Source organism: Lepidochelys kempii, chromosome 1 (assembly GCF_965140265.1).
Source record: "Lepidochelys kempii isolate rLepKem1 chromosome 1, rLepKem1.hap2, whole genome shotgun sequence".
Classification (NCBI taxonomy): domain Eukaryota; kingdom Metazoa; phylum Chordata; order Testudines; family Cheloniidae; genus Lepidochelys; species Lepidochelys kempii.
In genome coordinates, this window is record NC_133256.1 from 55183960 (window position 1) to 55196289 (window position 12330).

Genomic DNA, 12330 nt, shown 5'->3' on the forward strand with positions numbered 1-12330 from the left:
TGACCATGACAAGGTTGGGGGTCGAGCCCCCAAGGAATCCTGGGCCCAGCCTTGTTGGGGTTACGAGAACTCTCACACAGGAGAGTGGAAGGGGAACCCTTGAGGTCAGGCAGGCCTCTGAGTAAAGAAAGTGGAAGCACGGACTCAGATCCTTTCGCTAGCCCACTTCACTGGAGTAGTATATAAGCCAGGAAAGTTCCCCACAAGAGCGGGACCATTCCCCCACTTACACAAAGGTACATCTGTTGGTTATTATGTCCATTTCTGATGCCATTTCCTTTTCATTTCAAATAATAAATATGGATTCACACACCCATTCCTGTGGGCCTCCTTATATAATAGGATCAATTCCGTTTTTTTCACCCAACGATGCTGCTGGACTTCCTGATAAACATACCAGCGGAGATGGCCTTGGGCAACAATCTGTTGCAGTTCTGCCACACTATTCAGTTTTGTCAAGCTGAAGGCTAGCATGCGTTACAGAGTATATCTATGCTTCCTGTTTGCTATCCAGCAATGAGTTTGTAGTGTTCAGTCAGGCAGTTGTCCTAGAAATAACACAGGTGCACAGCAAAACAGAAGGTTTAAGTATCGTTTTCTATTTAACGGACAACAAACAGTCAAGAAAGTCAATAGAGTAGCACATGCAACGGGGAATTTTCAAACGTGATGAGCTAGGATGTCACTGCGTGATGCTTATTGTTAAAATGCAAAGTCTTGTGTATTGCACAGCATGTTAGATCTAAGTTATGTGGCAAGCTCCTTCATGTTTATTTTAGTGGTGCTTAGAAACTAACCAAGGATGGGGCCTCATTGTGCTAGGTGCTCTACAAACACATAGTAAGAGACCGATCCTGCCCCCAAAGGCTTGCAATCTAAATAGACACCGGGCAGGAAAAGGGGCAGAACATGCAAATGGAGTGATCAGTGTGATGGTGGCAAATTGTATTTTTTTGTGGGGGGGCTAATTTTGGGGGGTTGGGTTTGTTGAAAGACGATCAGGTAACTGGGAAGACATGGGAAGGGAGATGGGACATTAAAGGAAGGAGTGCAGGGGGACAGGAAAGGGGAGAAGAGAGGAGGGGGGAAGGAAGAGGGTATGAAGGGCAGGTAGAGACTCTGAGGTGAAGAGACTCTGAGGGAGGAGGCGGAAGTAGCGAATGGCCAATCAGTACAGGCCAGAGAATGTCCAGTCAAAACTGCAGAAGATGCTTTATGGACATCATCCATGTCCAGCAACCCTTGTTACAAATCCAGCATAAGTTCCTGCTGACTTCAGTTTCTTTGCCCCCTGGGCTAGCTCCTCCTTGCTAATTTCTTCTTTCCCCGGCCCACATGGCTTGGGGGTAGAGGGCCCAGCCTGAGTCCTAGTGTGTCTGGAAGGGGAAGGAGGGGTTATCTCCCCTGCACAATTCTGGGTGCAGGAGTCTTGAGATTGAGGGGTGGGCCAGGCTGGACCCTGTCTCTGGACCCTGTGGTACAAAATCTGCCAAAGCTGCACTGAATTATGTGTCATTTGGGGAGAAGGGGAGAGTTTAGGAGGCAGCTCTTTCTGCAAGACTCCCCCATGCCCATAAGAGCTGGAGCACCTTCAGCTGTTGGCTACCCATTACAAAGCTGCAGGAGAAGAGTAGCTTGCTGCGTGCTTCACACCTTCCCTGGCCTAAGGGATGACAAACCCCACCCTGCCACCTACGTGCCATTGGAGAGAAAATCTGGCTAAGCTCCTGAGCATAACCTGTCCTTGTTGCTGCCTTTACTGTGGAAGGATCTTCCTCTTGTTGACTTCCATTTTATAAGTAGAGCAGCCTGGGAGCTAGCACATGCAATTCATCCTCATCCCTCTTGTGGAGAAGCCACAGAACAACAACAATAAAAAAATGGGAAAGAGGCAGAGAGGTAAAATGGCAGATAGAGAAGGATTTATGGGGCACCAGTAGGGAATTGTGGCAACTGGACAAAAACGTAACGTATGCAACCATTTGCTCAGCCACAAAATCATTAATTTAAGCTGGGTTTTGTCCTGTCTAAACAAAACAAAACCAGCCCTAGAAAAGTCACAATTATGTTATGGAGAACAATGGGGTGAGGGGGAAAACCCAGCAAACCCTCCCCCAGCATTTTAGCAGAAAACACGCCCAAGTCAGAGAGTCAGAGCAGATATTAGTTGCAAATATATTGTTTTATTTTTGAGATAAGTTGAAACCAAATGAAATTCATCCAATTCACCTGTAAGACACAAAATAACAAATAAGTTCTTTTAAAACGGGTACTAGAACTTGTTTTCTTTCCTAAATTACTTGTTTTTAGATTTCCTCTCATCTCAAAACACATCTTGATATAAAGCAAGGAACACCTTGTACAAGTATTGTTTGTTGGTAGGACATAGGAAGACAGCACTCCATCAGTTACACTTGGGTCACATTTGGGAGATTATCTTTGTACAAGGAGGGCTAAAATTTCCATTAAAAATGACAGTTAAAGGTGTTCAGCAGAGGGTTATTGAGCTGCCGGGACTTTTATTTTTTAATTGCAAAAATTGTGGAATTTGTGACAACCTGCCAGCCTTATGCATTATACGCAAGGCTCTGTTAATAGCAGATGTGCAGTTAAATCCCAAGGCATAGCTTTGAAAATTGACCTCACTTAACGTAATATTGTACACATAGTATCATAATATGGTACGTTAGCAAGATAAATCATGTTTCAAGTTCTGTTGTAAAAACTATGATGCAGACCAGTTTGGTTTGAAAACCAATCTGGTTGCCCTGTCAATGTTTTGGTAGTTAAAGGGTGATCAATAAAATGTAACGACAGCATGTGCGCTTGTCTCCAAATCTGCCAGCAAAGAATAATGAAAGGCAGAACTAATACAGCATCAGGGCAGACAGATCTGTTTTGTAAATCAGTGAAATGCTATCCATTGCTCTTTTGAGAGAATATCACCTCACAGCACTTATTTTGAATAGGTCAGCAATTTTTTGTGACAATAGGGAGCGTGCTGGGCTTTCAAAGGCGAAAACGATGATCATCAAATGAAGCTACTAAGGAAAGGTAGGACCTTGTCTTCATTCCGGAGCAGGTAAATCAAAAAACCTACTAGTGGATATTTTGGAGGGAGGTCACTATTTTTTTTCTATTACAGCTTCACATTGTAGTGCCACTTGTTATATTCTTTAAAACCACCACGAGATGGCACTAGCAGCTTTCACAGACCATATTCAGTTGCTTCCTGCTCAAGTTTGGTAAGGCAGAGTAGCACAGTCTGCAGAAACCCTTATATCATCACAGAACAGTACTGAAACATTCTGCAGACTTTGAGATACCTGGACTCCCAGAGCTAGTTCCTAAGCTACAGTAAGACTGGGAATTTTCCTAGTTGTTACCACTGAGTGATCAGTCAGTTCTAATAGATTGTTTTGCTTTGGCAAACCTATTCCAATTCTAACTGCACTTAGTATTAATGGACAGTGATTTTCATTTATGAGAACGACATTAGATTTTAAATGCCTCCACTGAGCAAGATATTTCGTATTTCATGCATTAGGAGAAATTTTATTTAAATGGACAATTAACTCTAATTTCAGTCATATATAATTCAAGAGACTCAAAAGAAGAGAAGGACGGAGCCAGTATAATTTTGGAACCGTCTAGGACTCCAGCTGTCCTCTCTGTGGCCTCATCTGCAAATGATAAGTGCATGGGCGGCACGTAATGGAGGTGAGGGGAGAGAGGGAAAAGGGGATTTGGGTCTCCCAGAAAAATCTCCCCCCGCCATGGCCCCGGGGCTGGAGGAGCTGTTGCTCCCTGCTGTGGCCTTGCTGGGGGAGGGGTAGGAGTGAGTGGGGGGCCAGGCCTCAGGGGAAGAGGCAGAGTTGGGGAGGAATGGGGGAAGGGAAGGAAAGGGGTAGGGCCACGGGCAGGGCTGTGGGTGGAAGGAGGCGGAATGGGGGGAGGAGCTCCAGCCAGGGCAGAGAGCTCTACTGCTGACCCTGCCCAGGGCGAGAGCTCAACCTCAGCTGAGGCCAAGCTCTCAACCTCCCCACCCCTCGTGCCCCAACTGAGCTCTCTGCTTTCCCCTCTGCCCCGGCTGGGGCCTTGGGGGTGGGGGGAAGGCTAAGTTCTCAGTCCCTGCTGCCTGGCACGGGGGGCGGCTGAGAGCAGCGAGCGGGGGCAGGGTCTCAGCCAGAAGAGGCCAGGCAGGGGGCTAGCCTCCCCAAGGGGAAGCTTTACCCGCTGCCCATGGACAAGTGCATATTTCAAATCATGAGGCTGACATTGTGTAAAAGCAGTCAAATACCTCACCATCCTGGGCACATGAAGGATGCTGCTTTCTAGGTGTCTCTTGAGCCATTCTTTCCTGACAGAATGACAGAAATTTTACAAGAGCCTGAGATAATGCACTACAGCATACTATATTCATTGCAGAGGCGAATATTCATCTAGTGTTTAATTTATTATAGTAATTTCTGTCTCCAGCACATCTTGTTTTATCACAGCAGACACGCCACAATGCAGCAATTCTAATTAGGGCTGTCAAGTGATTAAAAAAAGTAATAGTGATTAATCATGCTGTTAATAATAGAATACCATTTATGTAAATATTTTTGTATGTTTTCCACATTTTCAAATATATTGATTTCAATTAAAACACAAAATACAACGTGTACGGCGCTCACTTTATATTTATTTTTTATTATAAATATTTGTACTGTAAAAATAGTATTTTTCAATTCACTTAATACAAGTACTGCAGTGCCATCTCTTTATCATGAAAGTGAACTTGCAAATGTAGAATTATGTACAAAAAAACCTGCATTCAAAAATAAAACAGTGTAAAACTTTAGAGCCTACAAGTCCACTCAGTCCTACTTCTTGTTCAGCCAATCACTCCGACAAACAAGTTTGTTTACATTTAGGGGAGACAGTGCTGCCTGTTTATTATTTGTAATGCCACCTGAAAGTGAGAACAGGCATTCACATGGCACTGTTGTAGCCAGTGTTGCAAGATATTTACATGTCAGATGCGCTAAAGATTCATATGTCCCTTCATATTTCAACCACCATTCTAGAGGACATGTGTTCATGCTGATGACATGTTCTGCTCGATAACAATCCAAAGCAGTGCGGACTGACGCATGTTCATTTTCATTATCTGCGTTAGATGCCACCAGTAGAAAGTTGATTTTCTTTTTTGGTGGTTTGGGTTCTGTAGTTTCCGCATTGGAGTGTTGCTCTTTTAAGACTTCTGAAAGCATGCTCCACACCCCATCCTGATCAGATTTTGGAAGGCACTTCAGATTCTTAAACCTTGGGTCAAGTGCTGTAGCTATCTTTAGAACTCTCACATTGGTACCTTCTTTGCATTTTGTCAAATCTGTAGTGAAAGTGTTTTTAAAACGAAGAATATGCTGGGTTATCATACGAGACTACTGTAACATGAAATATATGGCAGAATGCAGGTAAAATAGAGCAGGAGACGTACAATTCTTCCCCAAGGAGTTCAGTCACAAATTTAATTAACACATTATTTTTTTAACAAGCATCATCAGCATGGAAGCATGTCCTCTGGAATGGTAGCCAAAGCATGAAGGGGCATACGAATGTTTAGCATATCTGCCATGTAAATACCTTGCCATGCTGGCTACAAACGTACCATCTGTTCTTTCAGATGACATTGTAAATAAGAAGCGGCCAGCATTATCTCCCATAAATGTAAACAAATTTGTTTCTCTTAGGGATTGGCTGAACAAGTAATAGGACTGAGTGGACTTGTAGGTGCTAAAGTTTTATACTGTTTTGTTTTTGAGTGCAGTTATGTAACCAAAAAAATCTACATTTTTAAGTTGCCCTTTTATGATAAAGAGATTGCACTACAGTACTTGTAAGAGGTGAATTGAAAAATACTATTTCTTTTGTTTATCATGTTTACAGTGCAAGTACTTGTAATAAAAATAATATAAAGTGAATACTGTACACTTTGTATTCTGTGTTGTAATTGAAATCAATAAATGTAGAAAACATCCAAAATATTTAATAAATTTTATTGGTATTCTATTTAACAGTGCGATTAATCGCAATTAATTTTTTTAATTGTGATTAATTTTTTTTTAGTTAATCGCATGAGTTAACTGCAATTAATTCACAGCCCTAATGCTAATCTAACAAAGTTACTAACATAGTGTAAATAATATTGTAAAAAGTGATAGTAACATACAATATTATAAAAAGAAAAGGAGTACTTGTGGCACCTTAGAGACTAACCAATTTATTTGAGCATAAGCTTTCGTGAGCTACAGCTCACTTCATCGTATGCATACTGTGGAAAATACAGAAAAAAATTGGTTAGTCTCTAAGGTGCCACAAGTACTCCTTTTCTTTTTGCAAATACAGACTAACACGGCTGTTACTCTGAAACCATACAATATTATACATATCTACAATTGCAGGGAATGTTTTTATATCATTGTAAATCAGAGTGGCTAGTCCTATAGGAAAAGGGGAAGAGTCAATGGAGACTACACCAAATACGAGCCCCAAGAGGATACAGGATGGGTTGAAGAGGATGACAAGGGAGAGTAGGAATGGAAAGAACTTGCAGCCAGAGGGAACAGCCATTGACCGGAGAATCACACCGTCACCAGGAAAAGGCAGGTCTGTGTGATCGGGGACTCCTTACTGAGAAGAATGGACAGGCCTGTAACCAGAGCTGATCCAGAGAATAGAAGGGTGTGCTGTCTTCCAGGTGCTAAGATACAGGATGTGGACCTGAGGTTGAAGAGGATCCTAAAAGGAGCGGGAAAGAATCCACTGATCCTCCTTCATGTGGGAACAAATGATACCGGTAGATTCTCACTGGAACGTATCAAGGGAGACTATGCCAGGCTGGGGAAGACACTTAAGGAAATCGAGGCTCAGGTGATCTTCAGTGGGATTCTGCCTGTTCCTAGAGAAGGGCAAAAAAGCTGTGACAAGATTATGACTATCAACAGATGGTTCAGGCAGTGGTGCTATAAGGAGGGCTTTGGGATGTATGGCCCCTGGGAGGCATTCATGGACAGAGGACAGTTCTTTCGGGATGGACTTCATCTGAGCAGGGAAGGATATAGACTTCTAGGATGGAGGCTGGCACAACTGATTAAGAGAGCTTTAAACTAGGAATTTGGGGAAGATGGTTCAGAGATGTCCAGGTAATCTCCAAAGCATTGAGAGGGAAGAAAACAAAGTAAGAAAGGATATAGCCGTGGGTAGGAGAATGGACATAAGGAGGAAGGGCAGTGTGGATACCAGTCTAATAGGTCATACTGGCTGTAGAATGTCCGTGCCTAATCGGGTATAGAATGTGAGTGAGGCCAAACAGCAAAAATTAAGATGTCTGTACACCAATGTGAGGAGCCTAGGTAACAAAATGGAGGAACTAGAGCTACTGGTGCAGGAAGTAAAACCAGATACTATAGGGATAACAGAAACATGGTGGAATAGTCGTCATGACTGGACTACAGGTATTGAAGGGTATGTGCTGTTTAGGAAAGACAGAAATAAAGGTAAAGGTGGTGGAATAGCACTGTATATCAATGATGAGGTGGAATGTAAAGAAATAAGAAGCGATGGAATGGATAAGACAGAGTCCGTCTGGGCAAAAATCACTACTAGAGCCTCCCCTGTGATAGTGCTTGGGGTGTGCTATAGACCGCCAGGATCTAATTTGGATATGGATAGAGCCCTCTTTAATGTTTTTAATGAGGTAAATACTAATGGAAACTGTGATCGTGGGAGACTTTAACTTCCCAGATATAGACAAGGAGGACAAGTGCTAGTAATAATAATAAGGCTCAGATTTTCCTAGATGTGATAGCTGATGGATTCCTTCATCAAGCAGTTGCTGAATCGACAAGAGGGGATGCCATTTTAGATTTGGTTTTGGTGAGTAGTGAGGACCTCATAGAAGAAATGGTTGTAGGGGACAACCTTGGTTCAAGTGATCATGAGATAATTCTATTCAAACTGAATGGAAGGATAAATACAAATAAATCTGCAACTAGGGTTTTTGATTTCAAAAGGGCTGACTTTCAAAACTTAAGGAAATTAGTTAAGGAAGTGAATTGGACTGAAGAATTTATGGATATAAAGGCAGAGGAGGCCTGGGATTACTTCAAGTCAAAGCTGCAGAAACTATCGGAAGCCTGCATCCCAAGAAAGGGGAAAAAAATTCATAGGCAGGAGTTGTAGACCAAGCTGGATGAGCAAGCATCTCAGAGAGGTGATTAAGAAAAAGCAGAAAGCATACAGAGAATGGAAGATGGGAGGGATTAGCAAGGAAAGCTACCTTATTGAGGTCAGAACATGTAGGGATAAAGCGGGACAGGCTAAAAGTCAAGTACAGTTGGACCTTGCAAAGGGAATTAAAACCAATAGTAAAAGGTTCTATAGCCATATAAATAAGAAGAAAACAAAGAAAGAAGAAGTGGGCCTGCTAAACACTGAGGATGGAGTGGAGGTTAAGGATAATCTAGGCATGGCCCAATATCTAAACAAATACTTTGCCTCAGTCCTTAATGAGGCTAATGAAGATCTTAGGGATAATGGTAGCATGACAAATGGGAATGAGGATATGGAGGTAGATATTACCATATCTGAGGTAGATGCAAAACTCGAACAGCTTAATGGGACTAAATCGGGGGGCCCAGATAATCTTCATCCAAGAATATTAAAGGAATTGGCACATGAAATTGCAAGCCCATTAGCAAGAATTTTCAATGAATCTGTAAACTCAGGGGTTGTACCTTATGACTGGAGAATTGCTAACATAGTTCCTATTTTTAAGAAAGGAAAAAAAAGGTGATCCGGGAAACTACAGGCCTATTAGTTTGACATCTGTAGTACGCAAGGTCTTCGAAAAAATTTTGAAGGAGAAAGTAGTTAAGGACATTGAGGTCAATGGTAAATGGGACAAAATACAACATGGTTTTACAAAAGGTAGATTGTGCCAAACCAATCTGATCTCCTTCTTTGAGAAACTAACAGATTTTTTAGACAAAGGAAACGCAGTGGATCTAATTTACCTAGATTTCAGTAAGGCGTTTGATACGGTGCCACATGGGGAATTATTAGTTAAATTGGAAAAGATGGGGATCAATATGAAAATTGAAAGGTGGATAAAGAATTGGTTAAAGGGGAGACTACAGCGGGTCATATTGAAAGGTGAACTGTCAGGCTGGAGGGAGGTTACCAGTGGAGTTCCTCAGGGATCGGTTTTGGGACCAATCTTATTTAATCTTTTTATTACTGACCTCGGCACAAAAAGTGGGAGTGTGCTAATAAAGTTTGCGGATGATACAAAGCTGGGAGGTATTGCCAATTTAGAGAAGGACCGGGATATCATACAGGAGGATCTGGATGACCTTGTAAACTGGAGAAATAGTAATAGGATGAAATTTAATAGTGAGAAGTGTAAGGTTATGCATTTAGGGATTAATAACAAGAATTTTAGTTATAAGCTGGGGACGCATCAATTAGAAGTAACGGAAGAAGAGAAGAACCTTGGAGTATTGGTTGACCACAGGATGACTATGAGCCGCCAATGTGATATGGCCATGAAAAAAGCTAATGCGGTCTTGGGATGCATCAGGCGAGGTATTTCCAGTAGAGATAAGGAGGTGTTAGTACCGTTATACAAGGCACTGGTGAGACCTCATCTGGAATACTGTGTGCAGTTCTGGTCTCCCACATTTAAGAAGGATGAATTCATAGATTCATAGGTATTAAGGTCAGAAGGAACCATTATGATCATCTAGTCCGACCTCCTGCACAACGCAGGCCACAGAATCTCACCCACCCACTCCTGCGATAAACCTCTCACCTATGTCTGAGCTATTGAAGTCCTCAAATCGTGGTTTAAAGACTTGAAGGAGCAGAGAATCCTCCAGCAAGTGACCCGTGCCCCATGCTACAGAGGAAGGTGAAAAACCTCCAGGCCCTCTTCCAATCTGCCCTGGAGGAAAATTCCTTCCTGATCCCAAATATGGCGATCAGCTAAACCCTGAGCATATGGGCAAGATTCACCAGCCAGATACTACAGAAAATTCTTTCCTGGGTAACTCAGATCCCACCCCATCTAACATCCCATCACAGGCCATTAGGCCTATTTACCATGAATATTTAAAGATCAATTAATTACCAAAATCATGTTATCCCATCATACCATCTCCTCCATAAACTTATTGAGTTTAATCTTAAAGCCAGATAGATCTTTTGCCCCCACTGCTTCCCTTGGAAGGCTATTCCAAAACTTCACTCCTCTGATAGTTAGAAACCTTTGTCTAATTTCAAGTCTAACCTTCCCAATGGCCAGTTTATATCCATTTGTTCTTGTGTCCACATTGGTACTGAGCTTAAATAATTCCTCTCCCTCTCCTGTATTTATCCCTCTGATATATTTATAGAAAGCAATCATATCTCCCCTCAACCTTCTTTTGGTTAGGCTAAATAAGCCAAGCTCCTTGAGTCTCCTTTCATAAGACAAGTTTTCCATTCCTTGGATCATCCTAGTAGCCCTTCTCTGTACCTGTTCTAGTTTGAATTCATCCTTCTTAAACATGGGAACTCAAACTGGAACAGGTACAGAGAAGGGCTACTAGGATGTATCATCCGCAAACTTTATTAGCACACTCCCACTTTTTGTGCCGAGGTCAGTAATAAAAAGATTAAATAAGATTGGTCCCAAAACCAAAAGAAGGCTGAGGGGAGATATGATTGCTCTCTATAAATATATCAGAGGGATAAATACGGGAGAGGGAGAGGAATTATTTAAGCTCAGTACCAATGTGGACACAAGAACAAATGGATATAAACTGGCCATCGGGAAGTTTAGACTTGAAATTAGACGAAGGTTTCTAACCATCAGAGAGTGAAGTTCTGAAACAGCCTTCCAAGGGAAGCAGTGGGGGCAAAAGACCTATCTGGCTTCAAGATTAAACTCGATAAGTTTATAGAGGAGATAGTATGATGGGATAACATGATTTTGGCAATTAATTGATCTTTAACTATTCATGGTAAATAGGCCCAATGGCCTGTGATGGGATGGGATCTGAGTTACTACAGAGAATTGTTTCCTGGGTATCTGGCTGGTGAATCATGCTCAGGGTTCAGCTGATCACCATATTTGGGATCGGGAAGGAATTTTCCTCCAGGGCAGATTGGAAGAGGCCCTGGGGGTTTTTCGCCTTCCTCTGTAGCATGGGGCATGGGTCACTTGCTGGAGGATTCTTTGCACCTTGAAGTCTTGAAACCATGATTTGAGGACTTCAATAGCTCAGACATAGGTGAGAGGTTTATCGCAGGAGTGGGTGGGTGAGATTCTGTGGCCTGCATTGTGCAGGAGGTCAGACGAGAAGGGACCAGTATGATCATCTATCTATGAGTCTATGAGCTATTGCAATTATTTACAGTGCTGCACACATCCTGTGAAACCCCCATAATTATGGCCCATCCCCAGAAACTCATGGACCTATTCAGATTACAAAATATTTGTGCAGGTAAATTTGCCCTACCAAAGGTCATGGAATAGAAAACCCAGTTAGAGTCTGATCCTGCTCCCATTGAGGTCAATGGCAAAACTCCCACTGGCTGCAATGGAGCTGGATGAAGCACTTATTCACCATATCCTCTCACTAACCACAGCCATCAGCACAGAAGCAAAGAAATCCTATCTTTTCTCCACCATAGCAGCAGCCACTAATTATACCCCAGTGAACTATTCAAAACCATGAGTGCAGGGGACTGGACTAGATGACCTCTCGAGCTTCCTTCCAGTCCTATGATTCTATGGCCACAACAGCTGCATTCCGCTGGACCAATGTCAGGTTCAAGAGCGCAGGACACTGGATCTGAAAATCACTCCCAAGAGATGACAATGAACCTCAAGGCACCTTCGAAGCAGAATGCAAAACGTACTTCTAAAGTGGCACAATGTTTATCTTTGTGTATACTGTGGAATTCTGGGATGCACTCAGATCCCGTGATGATGAGTGGCTATAGACAGATAGAAAGAGAATGTCATAGTGTAAATGTGGGACAAAGACCAAAAAATGAAGGCCATATAAAAGAAAGTGTTATCACTCTGACCACCAGGGAGGAATTGGTTGCGAATCTGAAGGTTGAAGTGAATTTAGGTGAAAGTGATCATGAAACGATAGATTTCATGATTCTAAGGAAAGGAAGGAGTGAGAGCAGCTGAATAAGAACCACGGACTTAAAAAAAGATTAGCTGAAATTACTGTAAAGTGGGTGCAAAACCAGCTGAAAGACTGTACTGAAAGAGTAGTTTTATGA